The following is a 16,042-nucleotide window of genomic DNA, read 5'->3' on the forward strand; positions in this document are numbered from 1 at the left end:
TCCAAAGAATAGCAAGGAGAGATAAGAAAGCCTTCCTCAGCAATCAATGCAAAGAAACAGAGGGAAAAAAATAGAATGGGAAGGGCAGAGATCTCTTCAAGAAAATTAGAGATGCCAAGGGAACACTTCATGCAAAGATGGGCACAATAAAGGACAGAAATAGTATGGACCTAACAGAAGAAGAAGATATTAAGAAGAGATGATGAGATTACACAGAAAACTATACAAAAAAGATCTTCATGACCCAGATAACCATGATGGTGTGATCACTCACCTAGAACCAGATATCCTGGAATGCAAAGTCAAGTAAGCCTTAGGAAGCATCACTATAAACAAAGCTAGTGGAATTCCAGCTGAGCTATTTCAAATCCTAAAAGATGATGCTGTGAAAGTGCTGCACTCAATATGCCAGCAAATCTGGAAAACACAGCAGCGGCCACAGGACTGGAAAAGGTCAATTTTCATTCCAGTTCCAAAGAAAGGCAATGCCAAAGAATGTTCAAAGTACCCCACAACTGCACTCGTCTCACACACTAGCAAAGTAATGCTCACAATTCTCCAAGCCAGGCTTCAGCAGGATGTGAACAGTGAACTTCCAGGTCTGGAAAAGCTGGATTTAGAAAAGGCAGAGGAACCAGAGATCAAATCGCCAACATCCACTGGATCATCAAAAAATCAAGAGTTCCAGAAAAACATCTATTTCTGCTTTATTGACTATGCCAAAGCCTTTGACTGTGTGGATCACAACAAACTGTGAAAAATTCTTAAAGAGGTGGGAATACCAGACCACCTTACCTGCCTCCTGAGAAATCTATATGCAGGTCAAGAAGCAACAGTTAGAACTGGACATGGAACAACAGACTGGTTCCAAATAGGAAAAGGAGTATGTCAAGGCTGTATATTGTCACCCTGCTTATTCAACTTATATGCAGAGTACGTCATGAGAAACACTGGGCTGGATGAAGCACAAACTGAAATCAAGTTTGCCAGGAGAAATATCAATAGCCTCAGATATGCAGATGACACCATCTTTATGGCAGAAAGTGAAGAAGGACTGACAAGCCTCTTAATGAAAGTGAAAGAGGAGAGTAAGAAAGTTGGCTTAAAGCTCAACATTCAGAAAACTAAGATCATGGCATCTGGTCCCATCACTTCATGTCAAATAGATGGGGAAACAGTGGAAACAGTGGCAGACTTTATTTTTTTAGGCTCCAAAGTCACTGCAGATGGTGATTGCAGCCATAAAATTAAAAGACGCTTATTTCTTGGAAGAAAAGCTATGAGCAAACTAGACAGTGTATTAAAAAGCAGAGGCATTACTTTGCCAACAAAGGTCCATCTAGTCAAAGCTATGGTTTTTCCAGTAGTCATGTATGGCTGTGAGAGTTGGACTATAAAGAAAGTTGAGTGCTGAAGAATTGATGCTTTGAACTGTGGTGTTGGAGGAGACTCTTTCGAGTCCCTTGGACTGCAAGGAGATCCAACCAGTCCATCCTAAAGGAAATCAGTCCTGAGTGTTCATTGGAAGGATTGATGCTGAAGCTGAAACTCCAATACTTTGGCCACCTAATGCGAAGAACAGACTCATTGGAAGAGATCCTGATGCTGGGAAATATTGAAGGCCAGAAGAGAAGGGGACGACAGAGGATAAGATGGTTGGATGGTATCACCGACGCAATGGACATGAGTTTGAATAAGCTCCAGGAGTTGGTGATGGGCAGGAAAGACTGACATGCTGCAGTCCATAGGGTTGCAAAGAGTCGGACACAACTGAGAGACTGAACTGAACTGAACTGAGTGCTATCCAGAGGGGAGTGGCATTTCCAAGAGAGAACGTATGAGTGAAGGTGTAAAAGCGTGAAACGACAGTGGGTAAGTAGGGACCTCTGTGTCATGTTCGTGCTCCTGGAGCAGACAGTGCTGGTGTGTAAACAGTGTTGGCCATTTTCTCAAAAGCAGCGGGTTAAACCTGAGTGTGCCTCTCTATCTGCTCATAACGCTGTTGCAGATTTTAAGCCTACGCATAAATAAACACTCTAAATATTTGCCACTATTATTATCACTAATTCTAAGACCTGTGCTGATGTCCATTTTTTTAAAAAAATATTATTTATATTTTCGCCATACCATACAACATATGGAATCTTAGTTTCTGATCAGGGATCAAACCTGCAGTCCCTGAACTGGAAGTGCAAAGTCCTAACCATTCTACCACCAGTGAAGTCCCTAATGTCTAAATAAAATTAAGATGTTTTTAGGAAATAGGATGTCCAAGACAGTCTGTGTTGATACTAATTAAAAAAAAAAAAACAAAACTTTGCTGAAATGCATTCATTCTACATAAAATGCTTTTATGTTCTTCTTTTGGAAGGTACATTAACAATTAAATAGCCAACATTTGTTAGAACTTTATTTCTGCCAAGTATTTTTTAATCTGTCTGTCTATCTATCTGTCTCTGTCTATCATCTATCATCTCTCCAGGCAGGAGGGAATTCTGGATAAAGCATCTCTATTTGGTCATTTGATTCCTGGGCTCACACAAAAAATGCCTACGTTTTAGCAGGAAAGGAGGAATCAGGGTAACATAAATGCGTCAACTGGGGCTGAAACTGTTCTCCAATGAGGCAGCAGGTGAAAGCCAGGCTGAGTCCGATAGTCCTAAATCTACTTCCCAACCGTGCCACTGATGATGTGGGAGAGCCTGAGTAACCACGGGAGATGTCTGAGTGTCCTTATTCTCATTGGTAAATGGGGCCGAAGGTGCCAGTACTGTCTGAGAACTATAGAAGATAGTGCATCCATAGCACCGAGCATTCATTTGCGACATAGCGAGCCCTAAATAATAGCTATTGTTCATCAATAGCCTGCAGTGTGGGAGACATGGGTTGGAAAGGTCCCCTGGAGAAAGGAAAGGCTACCTACTCCAGTATTCTGGCCTGGAGAATTCCACAGACTGTATATCCATGGGGTCGAAAAAAGTCAGACATGCTGAGTGACTTTCACTTTCATTATTATTTACCCAGTCTCTCTTGACATGGAATAAACTGTAGTGGAATCTGCAGTCTCATTTTTTAAATAAAGATTACACGTAGTTTTTACATGATTTATTTATTCGTGGCTGCCCTGGGCCTCCGTTGCTGCACACGGGCTTTCTCCGGCTGTGGGAGCAGGGGCTGCCCTTCCTTGCGGTGTGCGGGTTTCTCGTGGTGGTGGTTTCCCTTGTTATGAAGCACAGGCTCTAGGCAAGCGGGCTTCAGGAGTTGCAGCCCTCAGGCTCCAGAGCTTGGGCTCAGTAGTTGTGGTGCACGGGCTTAGTTGCTCCACAGCATGTGGAATCTTCCCAGACCAGGGATCAAACTGGTGTCCCCTAAAATGGCCAGGCGGATTTATATCAAAGGAGGTCCAGAGGCTTATACTTTAGAGAAACAATGACAAGAAGCAGGAAAAGGGTATGCCACTTTCCAGGACCTATCAGCCAATCACTTGACAAATGTCTATCCTCAAACATTTATTGAGCATTTACTAGTGCCAGGTACTTTCCTAAATATTGTGGTTGTAAGGATGAGCAAAACAGGCAAAAATCACTGTCCTCGTAAACCTTACAATCTAGGGGAGAAGGAAAGACAATAAACATCTGAATAAGTAAAGCATATCATATGCCAGATGGTGATAAGTACTAAGCTGAAAAATAAAGCAAAGATGCGGAAGTATGCCTGCTTGAGTTTAGGGGAGGGTTTGTAATTTTGAGCAGGGTGATCGGTTCCAAAAAACTCTCTATGGAGGTGATTCAGGATTTGTACCTATTCACAGAAGAACCTGCTTGGCACCCAAAAGGGTGCCTACCATTCAAAGCAGAAATTTGGACCAGGAGGCAGATACGTGGGTGAAGCCTCCTGGCAGTCTCCTTGTAAGCAACTCTGCTTCTTTTTCCCACTCGAGTTTTTTTGTTGTTGTTATACAATGTGGGCTAGTCCCTCGAGAACAGGATTGTCATACACAAGTCCTAAATGCCACCCAAGCACGTTTGAGACTTGGAGAGGTCCCTGCTGCCATCTGGAGCACACTTGGAGATGGAGCTCTGAGTCCCTGAGCCAGTGCTGCTCTGGGTGGAAGCTGCCAGGCACACCCACTGGCTTGGAATTGACACCTCTGCCAGAAATCACTGTTCTCTTGTTCCACAGAGCCCTAGGCAAGCAAGAAATCATATTTAGTGATGTACCTTGACAGGAAGAGTTAGAGAGGGACAGATTTGTCTCTGATGAGAATTTCTTGGTGGGATTTGAAATTCTCAGTGGACTTCCCTCAATCTGTTGGATTTCTCAGCCCTCAGATCCTTTGCCTCTTGATCACAATGTCAGTCAGCATTCATGGCAGGAAGAAGGGAAATGGGCAGCCTGTTTCATCTGTCCTGTTTATTAGGGGAGCAAAGTTTTCTTCCAATTACCCTGATTGGACTTCCTCTTACATTTCATTGGCCACAACTGGCATCATACAGTCACCCCTAACTGTGAAGGAGGTGAGATTTGGTCTAAAGTGTGTGTATGTGTGTGTGTGTGTGTATTAGTTGCTCAGTCGTGTCTGATTCTTTGAGATCCCGTGGACTGTAGCCCGCTAGGCTCCTCTGTCCATGGAATTCTCCAGGCAAGAGTACTGAAGTGGGTTGCCATTCTCTCCTCCAGGGGATCTTCCCAACCCAGGGATTGAACCTGGGTCTCCAGCATTGCAGGCAAATTCTTTTCCGTCTAAGCCACCAGGGAAGCTCTTGGTATAAAGTAATGGTTCCCTAATTGAATAAGCATTAGAATCGTGTGGAGGGTCTGTTAGAACACAGATTGTAAGGCATCTCCTCTAGACACTCTGATTCCGTAGATCTGGGGCAGCACTGGGAATGTGCAGATAACAAGTTCCCAGGCGAGCTGCTGCTTCTTGGCCCACTTGGAGAATCATTAATTGAAAGGAAATCTTTTATGCTTCGGCTGGCATTCTCCTAAACAGAAACTTGCTTTCAGTGAACTTTTGGAATAACCTCTTATCTGTTCTTCTTTCTTTTCATGTTATACATCATTGCCACATTTACTTCCCTAGTTTTAGGTCTGATCTATTATCTGTCTACTCAAAAATTGTCAGGGATCCCCATTGTTCAATAGTCTCTAGAATCCAAGGTCCTTTGTGATTAAATACTAGTGTGCAAATGTTTCCAACTATTCGTTTATACATGGCCCTAAAAACAAGGCCTTGAAATGACTCAGTTCTATCAAACCTCCATCTTACCAAGAACAACTATAAAATCTGGTTAAAGTTTTAATCTGGTTAAAAAGAGATATGTGAAAGATCACAAAGTAGCCGAGACAGCCAGAATGCTTAGAGATCAAATATCCAAGGAAAAAGAAAAACACAGAGATAAATTCTTTAAAATATACAAGGAGTAAAGAACCCAGTGTTACATAAAATTTTCCAGACTAGAAAGAGAGACGGCCTCATGACATATTTATGAAACCAGCGTAACTTCAATACCAAACCTGATGGTGACATTACAAGAGAGCCAAGTTCTTTTGCAATATCTCTCATGAACATAGATGTAAAAGCTCTAAAAAAAGAAAATAACAAATTGAATCCAACAATATACAATGCACCACAACCAAACTGCAATCCATGAAAGCAAGGTTAGTTTTAACACTAAAAGAAAGGAAGTGAAAAATCATATGGTCTTTGCAAGAGATGCATAAAAATTACTTGATTAACTTCATGAAAACAAAACATGCATTTTTAACAAATTAGGAATAGAAGGAAACTTTCTTAATTATACAGACTCTATCTACAAAACCTCATCCACAAACATTCCATAAACACTGAAGTAGAGAAAGTCAAATTTGGGTCTAAGACAGTGATGCTGTTTATAATTATTTCCACTTAACCTCATACTGGAGGACCTAGGTATTGCAGAAAGTAAGAGAAAGAAAGAAAAGGTATAACAACTAGAAAAGTAAAAAAAAAAGTGTCCACAGATGATTGTGTTTTTCAAAATTAAGAATGGGACTAGAATATTTATGGTCATATCTAGCAAAGGACTTGCAAGGAACTAGGAAAGCACTCATATCAAGAATATGTGTGTGTGTGTGTATATATATATATATATATATATGAACATCTAAAAATCAATAAGAAAAGGATCCATTGAAAAAAAATGAGGAATTGAGGAAAAGACTTTTTGCAAGTTTTGACAAAGATTTGATGTAACTGACATGCTCATACACCACTGGTGGGAGGATTAATTTGTTAATTTGTGCAAACACTTCAGAAAACTGAGCACGGGTATATTCTCTGCTCCAGCAGCTCTACACCCAGATGTGTCCAACAGAAAGGTACGCCTGTGTGGGGCTCCTAGGCCAGGACTCCCAGAAGCAGATCCTGAGATGGGGATCTCTGTACAAGCAGTTTATGAAGGGCATGCACTCAGGAGGACTCCTGAAAGGGCAGCTGGACCGAGATGGGGAAGAAGTCCAAAAGGTTGTGGTTTCAGGCAAAGCCCTAGGAGGGCAGCTTCATCCTCACCTTGCATAGGAGGTGTGGAATGTGAAATATATCTCAGAGTTTATCCTATCAATCAGTTCCAGGATTCCCCTAATCCTTGATGTCTAACTTAGTAATCTTCCATCCATTGACCTCCACTTGCTCCTCAGATATAAATTCCCCCTTGACCTTGTAGTATTCAAAATGCAGCTTGGTGTTCTATTGATGTCTTCCCCTACCATGAGTGCCAAGTTGCTTCAGTCGGTCCCACTCTTTGTGACCCCATGGACTGTAGCCCGCCAGGCTCCTCTGTCCATGGGACTCTCCACGCAAGAATACCAGAATGGGTTGCCATGCCCTCCTCCAGGCGATCTTCCTGACCCAGGGATGGAACATGCATTTTTTTTTTTTAATGTCTCCTGCATTCGCAGGTAGGCTCTTTACCACCAGTGCCACCTGGGAAACCAGTCTTCCTGAATTAAATCGGCCTTTATTGCTTTGTCTTTTGTCTGTTTCTGTCTTTTATTTATTCATTTTACAGCAGAAAGAACAATGAGAGAGAAGATAAAGGGAAACAGCAAATATAGGTCCTGAGTCTGGGAAGAAAACTTGTCTTGTTCTAGAAACTGTTGGAGGGCCAATGTGCTGGATGTCATGATCTAGGAGCAGAGAGGGTGAAGATGTCTGGGTGGCGGGTGAGGAGGGGTACAGATCATCTGGGCCTCCTAGGCCATGATAAGCAGTTTAGTTTTATTTCAATTCAATGGGAGGCCATGGAATTGTTGAAGGAAGAGAAGCAAGGCATGATTTCTTGCATGAATTAACATAGTTTTCTTCCAAAGAGACTGGCACATCCCCTATATTCAAATGAATAACTAGGGTAAAAGCTGAGTGAGCACTAAAATAGAAATGTAAATTCTTGACTAACATGGTCAACGGGTATGAGTTATGCTGATTGCTGGTTTATTATTAGACAAATGTATTGCCTTCACTCAATCAGCAAATGTTAATCTACAGTAAATCCTCTACATAGTTCATAAGTCCAGTGTGTTCGTAAGTCCATCAAAGTTAGCCTCGGTGCCCAACTAACACAATCAGCTATATAGCACTGTGCTGTAAAGGGCTTATAATACTTTTCACACAAGTAGTACATAAAACACAAACACAAGAAATAAAGAAAACATTTTTCAGCTTACAGTACAGGACCTTGAAAAGTACAGTAGTGCAACACGACGGCTGGCACACAGGGCGTGTCTGTATCTTTGACAGTTTAAAGGTTCGTATGTGGGGGACTTACTGTAATGGAGAAGCAGTGTGGCTTAAAGGGTAAAAGCAGACTCTTCGTCCAGACCCTCCCCATTCAAAGAGTCAGCATCTCTCGACTGTGGTAGAAATGTGGAATCTCAGGCCCCGTGCGGACCTGGGGCGACAGCCCAGCCTTTTGCCTTCTAACAAGGTCTCCAGGTGACTCTCATGCAGCCCCATGTTGAGAAGAACCGCCTGGGTTTGAACCCTGGCCCACCTCTTAGCACCTACGTGGCCTAAAGCAAGTTTCTCTAACTCCCTGTGCCCTGGTTTCCTCATGTGACAATGCAAGATAATCACAGTACACTGGACTGTTGTGCAATATTTGCTGCCCAATAAATGCTTGCTATTAACACAATGCCATAGAACCAAGATCTCTGCCCTCCTGGAGTCTGCCTTCTGACTAGGGAGATGATACACAACACACACCTGAATTTATATGAATTCTATTCCCTAGCCCTATACTTTGGGGTGCATAGGTTCTAAGCCTTGGTTTCCTCACCTACACAGTGAGGGTTAAAAGACCCCATTCTGTATGTTTGTCATATAAATGACTGAGGTAATACATACTATGCTCCTAGCACTGCTGCTGCTGCTAAGTCACTTCAGTCGTGTCCGACTCTGTGCGACCCCAGAGACGGCAGCCCACCAGGCTCCCCCATCCCTGGGATTCTCCAGGCAAGAACAGTGGAGTGGGTTGCCATTTCCTTCTCCAATGCATAAAAGTAAAAAGTGAAAGTGAAGTCGCTCAGTCGTGTCCGACTCCTAGCGACCCCATGGACTGTAGCCCACCAGGCTTCTCCAGCCATGGGATTTTCCAGGCAAGAGTACTGGATATGCTCCCAGCACAGTGCCTGGTAACTTTGAGTTTTCACTAATGACACAGATAATTGGATTTAAAAACATAGATTGTAAGGTTAGACAGATAGCTCAAAAGGTAGGATTAAAAAAAAATTATTCCAGTATAGTTGATTTATGTTTTGTTGGCTGTACAGCAAAGTATACATATATCCACTCTTTTAAAGATTCGTTTCCAACATAGGTCATTACAGAGTATTGCATAGAGTTCCCTGTGCTATACTTATAAGTGTTAGGTAGGTCCTTATAAGTGTTAAGTGTTAGATGCTCAGTTGTGCCCAACTCTTTATGACCCCATGGACCTCAGCCCACCAGGCTCCTCTATCCATGAGATTTTTCAGGCAAGGATACTGGAGTGGGTTGCCATTCCCTGCTCCAGGGAATCTTCCCAACCCAGGGATCAAACCCGGGTCTCTTGCACTGAAGGCAGATTCTTTACTGACTGAGCTACAAGGGAAGCCTTATAAGGGTCCTTGTAAGTTATCTATTTTATGTATAATAGTGTGTATATGTCAATCCCAATCTCCCAATTTATCCCGCTCCTCCTTTCCCCACTAGTAACATAGTAACTAGTAACATAGCTCAAAAAGATATTACACATACACCCCAATGTTCATTGCAGCACTATTTACAGTAGCCAGGACATGGAAGCACCTAACACCCACTGAGTCAGTCATATACCTCTGTGCAATAGAAATGCTTGTTAATTGTTCCCCATACTGTGTCACCGGATTCTCAGGTGGCTCAGTGGTTAAGAATCCACCTGCCAATACAGGAGATGCAGGAGATGCGGGTTTGATCCCTGGATCAGAAAGATGCCCTGGAGGAGGAAATGGCAACCTGCTCCAGCTATGGTCCATGGGTCGCAAAGAGTCAGACATAGCTGCCTTGGGATGCAGTGGCTCAAAGCGGGATTTTAGTTCCCTGCCAGAGACTGAAGCCAGGCTGAGGCAGTGAGAGCACTGAATCCTAGCCACTAGACCACCAGGAACCAGTGACAAGGGCCAGGCCCGTTGGCTTGATAGAAATGAATTTCCACAAAGAGATGGAAAGGCGTAAAACCAGTAAAGTTGTGTATTAGGAGGAAAAAGAGTACGTGTGAATAGGCACACAGGTGGGCTCAGAGAGAGAGAGAGAGAGTCGTGCCTCATGGTACTTAATAGATTGAATCACTTACATGGGGCATTTCTTCCAGGTTTCCTTGGGAAGTCAAATGGAAAATACCTGGCATAGGTGCCTTCCAACAACCAGAACCAAGAGTCCCCAAAGTGAAGGACAATGCCACCCCTTCACCCCCAGGAAGGACCTGGTCTCCTGCTGATATTCAAACGGAGAGACAGCTGAGTACACATAAGTCTTTACACACTGCACGGTAGTCATAACAGAGAATACTTAGAAAGTAGCCTGGTGTGTCCATGCTCAGAGGTCCCAGAAGCCCTGCTCCAGGGAGTCCATGCCAGAGAAAAAGTTTGCAATTTTAAGAAAGCCGGTTGAAAATATGAACTACATCACTAGACATCCTTCAAAAGGTAGCATGTCCAGCAGCTTTTCTCTGTGGACTTCTCAGACTCTAAAATGGTGAAAGGAAAGTTGTGTCTCCATTTCAGGAAAATGCAATAGGATCAGAAATAGCAGTTGACCTCAAGGGCTGGACATCAGCAGGAACTAGAGAAATATCAGTGCCGGAGGGGACGGGGCCAGTCGTGGTCTGTTAGAGCACAGATGAGACATAGAGCCGACTCTTGGACATGATGCTTCTGGCTGCAGGTAACAGGAGCCCAATCAAAATAGAGTAGTTCAAAGAGGCAGACTTTTCAAATCTAAGAAGCTGTGTTTAAAGCCAAGGCTACGAATAGCTATAGGACAAATGTGTGGTCTTCTGTCCCAACAGTCCTTTGAAACTAATACAGCAGTCTTCAGAGTTTACCTCGGAGTCAAGAACAAGAAAATCTGAAACAAACAAACAAAAAAGCCCAAACTTTTTCTTGTACTGTAAGCCACATAACGTAAAACACACTATTTTAGCCATATCTAACTGCACAACGGCACCAAGTACATTCACAGCCTGGTGCAAATCTCACCATCATCCATTTCCTGAAGTTTTCACCTTCATAAACTTAAACTCTGTCCCCATCAAACACCAACTCCCCTCCATATGCCCACCTTGGCATCTACCAGAGTACTTTCTGAATCTATGGATTTGAATATTCTAGGTACCTCGTATCAGAGAAGGCAATGGCACCCCACTCCAGTACTCTTGCCTGGAAAATCCCATGGGCAGAGGAGCCTGGTGGGCTGCAGTCCATGGGGTCGCTAGGAGTCGGACACGACTGAGCGACTTCACTTTGAATTTTCACTTTCATGCATTGGAGAAGGAAATGGCAACCCACTCCACTGTTCTTGCCTGGAGAATCCCAGGGATGGGGGAGCCTGGTGGGCTGCTGTCTCTGGGGTCGCACAGAGTCAGACACGACTGAAGCGACTTAGCAGCAGCAGCAGCAGGTACCTCATAGAAGTGGAATCAATCAGTATTTATTTAGGTATGTTAGTCATTCAGTCATGTCGGACTCTGTATGACCCCATGGACTGTAACCCACCAGGCTCCTCTGTCCATGGGATTCTCCAGGCAAGAATACTGGAGTGGGTTGCCATTCCCTTCTTCAGGGGATCTTCCTGACCCAGGGACTGAACCTAGGTCTCCTGCATTGCAGGTGGATTCTTTACCATCTGAGCCACCAGGGAAGCCCTAGCCACCAAGGAAGCCCATTTTTCTATATCCAATGTATGTAAGAACAAGAGAATTTAATTGGCCAATTCTGGATCAGATCTAACCAGTGATGGCAGTGCTTTTTCAAGTGTGGTTCCCAGACCAGCAGCATCAACACCTGGGAAGTTGTTGGAAATGTGAATTTCCCAGCCCTGTCCCAGTCTAACTGAATTTGAAGTTCTAGAGGTAGGTCCCAGGAATGTTATCACTTCTCCTCGTGATTGATTCTGATGTATTCTCAAATTTAAAATTCCTTGAGCTATGGCAAGAGGAAGCAGGGAGGGAATTATAGGAGTGAGGGAAGCAGGGTTATAGATGATACCAATGACTTTAGTGGCCCATTTCTGTGAATGGGGAGTACTCATATAGTTCTTAAAACAGGAAACTGGGATGGGAAGAAACCCCAGAAACTGCTATTATTCCCGAATCTTTGGTAAAGAATCTGCCTGCCAAGGCAGGACACATGGGTTCAATCCCTGGATTGGTAAAATCCCTTAGAGAAGGAAATGACAACCCACTCCAGTATTCTTCCCTGGGAAATCCCATGGATAGAGCCTGGTGGACTATAGTCTACGGTGTCACGAAGAGTCGGACACGACTTAGCAATTGGGCGCTTGAATCTTAAGAGAGGTATCTGAGATTTGAACAATTCCACTGGAAGGGACCATATCAAAGATTAATATTCTATTATTGTTTATATGAAACCATTATATTTCAGTGCTGGTCTGGACTAGGGCAGCATAGATTACAAATAAAAACAGTATAGTTACAGAAATAATACAGGAACTGCACAAAGACTGTTCTACTATACTGTTTCTCAACTTTAACTGTATATTGGAATCTCTTGAATTACCTGGGGAGATTTAAAAAACACTGACACCTGGGTCTTACCCCCAGCAACTCTGATTCAATTGATCTGTGATACAACCTGGGCTTCAGGAACTTTGAAAGTTCACCAGGTGATTCTAGCATCAGCTAAGTTTGAGGAGGACTAGGTTAATAATTTGGAGAAGGCAATGGCACCCCACTCTAGTACTCTGGCCTGGAAAATCCCATGGACAGAGGAGCCTGGTAGGCTGCAGTCCATGGGGTCGCTAAGAGTCGGACATGATTGATCGACTTCACTTTCACTTTTCACTTCCACGCATTGGAGAAGGAAATGGCAACCCACTCCAGTGTTCTTGCCTGGAGAATCCCAGGGACTGGGGAGCCTGGTAGGAGGCCATCTATGGGGTCGCACAGAGTCGGACACGACTGAAGTGACTTAGCAGCAGCAGCAGCAGGTAAATAACTGATCACCGAAGCTGTGAGCTTGACATATTTTTTGAAGGTAATAAGGAATATGATTTTCTCCAAGAGAGTTTTCCAGAGTGTACAGGTGAGATTTAGCTTAAAACTGGCATGAAGATTGCTTTGATAAAGTAGAGAGTGAGATTGCATGTTTACAGTAGAATATGAGATTCAGTTCAGTCCAACAAACAGTAATTGACCATCCTGTGCCAGGCACCCTGCTGGGGGATAGGACACAGTGCCAAACAAAAGTCCTTGTGTTCACCTCCCTGCTTACTGCAGGAATCACGCACACAATGTGATCTGGAGTTTTGTGCTGTTTGCATATCAATGGTTCTCTCTTTTTGTGAGATTAATCAGTTGTTAGTATGCCATAAGTTATGTGCTATCGTGAGCTAAAATTTCAATGTTTGCAAAGAATTTACCTCTGGATAAATGAAATTATGGTGAATTTATAGGTATCCTCAAAGTAATGTCACTCACTTCAATTCCAGCTTTTGATGAGAATTAGAGACAGAGTTATGACTGAGAATTGTTCCTAACCCACACAAGATGAGCCATACAATCTTAAATTATCTACGGAAGATTCAGTTACAGCTGTAGTTTGACCAATTTTATCAGTAAATTCAGCTTCTTCAGTCACAGTGGTGGGTTGATTTGTTTCAAGCAGAACTGTAATAGACACGAGGGGATTTGGGCATTTTAAAATAGAACAGAGAGAATTATGAACAACAAGGTTGAAGCCAGTGAGTCCACATACTTATTATGTAGCACCTGAAAGGTCTCTGAAAATAGCTTCCTCGTCTTGTACATCTTTGCACACAGTAGGTGATCAACAAATGTTTAAATTTTGAATTGAATGGCAGGTTTGCTGGATGATCCACAAATCACAGGATTGCCGTTATCGTAGTGTATTTGTTAGGGCACCTAGTGAGCAAACTTGGCAGAAATCTTTTCAAACTGGTGCAAGCACAGTTTAGACTTGCCCTTGTATATTGTCTTTCTCCATACGCTCTGCTGTTCACTGTGTTGGCTTCCAAACTCTCCCTCTGTTGAAGCCAATTGACCACTGGTTCCTCTAGGCTTATATTCTATTAGTTTAGCAGCCCCAGTGGAGAAAGAATTCCTATTGGTTACAACAGTAACCCTGGGGTGGGGTGGAGGGAGAGATCAACCCAGATTGGCCTGGTTTGGGCCACATGCTCAACTGAATGTGTTTATTTCAGGGGCCAAGCCATATAACCAGTCCATGAAGTACAAGGTAGATCCTGACAAGTCAGCTGAGAGTAGAGAAGGAGCAGTCCCCAAAAGGAAAACTGAGTTGCTATTTCCAGTTCTACAAGTAGATACTATTTGAAGTAGGCATTATTCAAAGTAGATATCATTTGAGGAAATCGATGTTTAGAAAAATGAAGTGGTTTACCTAAAATCACATAGGTAATAAGCGGCAGAGACCCACTGCCCTCAGTGTGCTTCACCCAACACACTGGCCTCATGTACCCATGAAGCTAAGGAAGTTCAAACTTCAGGGACCATCATGTACCGGAGAAGGCAATGGCACCCCACTCCAGCACTTTTGCCTAGAAAATCCCATGGACCGAGGAGCCTGGTAGGCTGCAGTCCATGGGGTCGATAAGAGTCGGACAGGACTGATTCACTTTTTACTTTTATGCATTGGAGAAGGAAATGGCAACCCACTCCACTGTTCTTGCCTGGAGAATCCCAGGGATTGGGGGAGCCTGGTGGGCTGCGGTCTATGGGGTCGCACAGAGTCGGACACGACTGAAGTGACTTAGCATAGCATAGCATAGCATGTACCTGAAAGAGTCCTAGCAATTAAAGAAAACAAAGTTTTCTATCTCTTTTTTCAAGTAGCATTGTGATAACTGCATAAGCTTCCTCCCAAAGGAAGAATTTGATTTTAGCTTATCTTCCTGCTCACACTTGAATGCCTCACCTGCTTGCCCTAACCTCATGCTTTGGGAAGCAACTTCAAATTTTATTCTTACATCATTTCTGAATTGAAACATTCTCTGGCCTCCCTGTATAACATGATTATTTCCTGCTCCTGGTGCCTTCTTTTAAGATCTCTTAGGACACTTATTTGGAGAAGGCGATGGCACCCCACTCCAGTACTTTTGCCTGGAAAATCCCATGGACGGAGGAGCCTGGTAGGCTGCGGTCCATGGGGTCGCTAGAGTTGGACGCAACTGAGCAACTTCACTTTCACTTTTCACTTTCATGCTTTGGAGAAGAAAATGGCAACCCACTCCAGTGTTCTTGCCTGGAGAATCCCAGGGACGGGGAGCCTGGTGGGCTGCCGTCTATGGGGTCGCACAGAGTCAGACATGACTGAAGCGACTTAGCAGCAGCAGCAGGACACTTATTAGGGGCTTCCCTGGTGGCTCAGTGGTAAAAAAAAAAAAAAAAAAAAACAGCCTGCAATGCAGGGTTCAATACCTGGGTCAGGAAGATTCTCCTGGAGAAGGGAATAGCAACCCACTCCAGTATCCTTGCCTGGAAAATCCCATGGATTGGTGGGCTACAGTCCATGGGGTTGCAAAGAGTCGGACAGGACTGAGCAACTGAGCGTGCATGCACATGCATGGGCACGCACACACACACAGGACACTTATTACAGGCTCCCTTGTGTTGTTTTAACTTCCCTGGTGGCTCAGACGGAAAAGCGTCTGCTCGCAATGTGGGAGACCCGAGTTCGATCCCTGGGTTGGGAAGATCCCTGGAGAAGGAAATGTGTTGTTTAAAATTGTGTTGTTTTAATTGTCTTTGTACATATTTTATCTTTCCCATTAAAATGTAAGTCACTTTCAGAGTGATATTTATTTTCTCGTTCTCCCAGTAGTAAGTGTATTGCTTAATAGAGTGTATGTACCCAGTTTATGCATGTTGAGTGACTGGATAAAGTGTGAACGCATGCCAAGGCTTTCTTTGTCTTCTCTTCCTAGAACTCTTGATTTTGTGTGTGTGTATTTTGGAGCAACTCCTTATCAGTTGGTATATGTTGATGAAGGCCGAACTTTGAAGACAAAGGTGTAAAATATATTGTAGACCAGATATTCCTTAGTTTTCCAAGGGTCATAAAGGATTCATGAACAGTTGCTAGAAATGCTTTCTCTTATAATTTTCCTGTGTGTCTCCCCTCTGGGACACTTTCCCCACTTATTTGAATGCTTAAGAGGTAGTGGAGTTGTTGTCAAGTCTTTACTGGTAAATATTTAATCAGTAAAAGCTTTTTGCAAGTCTTTCTAATGGTGTATATTCCAAATAATACAAGAAATAATAGACTTCTC

The sequence above is a fragment of the Bos taurus genome, chromosome 21, assembly GCF_002263795.3.
Source record: "Bos taurus isolate L1 Dominette 01449 registration number 42190680 breed Hereford chromosome 21, ARS-UCD2.0, whole genome shotgun sequence".
NCBI lineage: Eukaryota > Metazoa > Chordata > Mammalia > Artiodactyla > Bovidae > Bos > Bos taurus.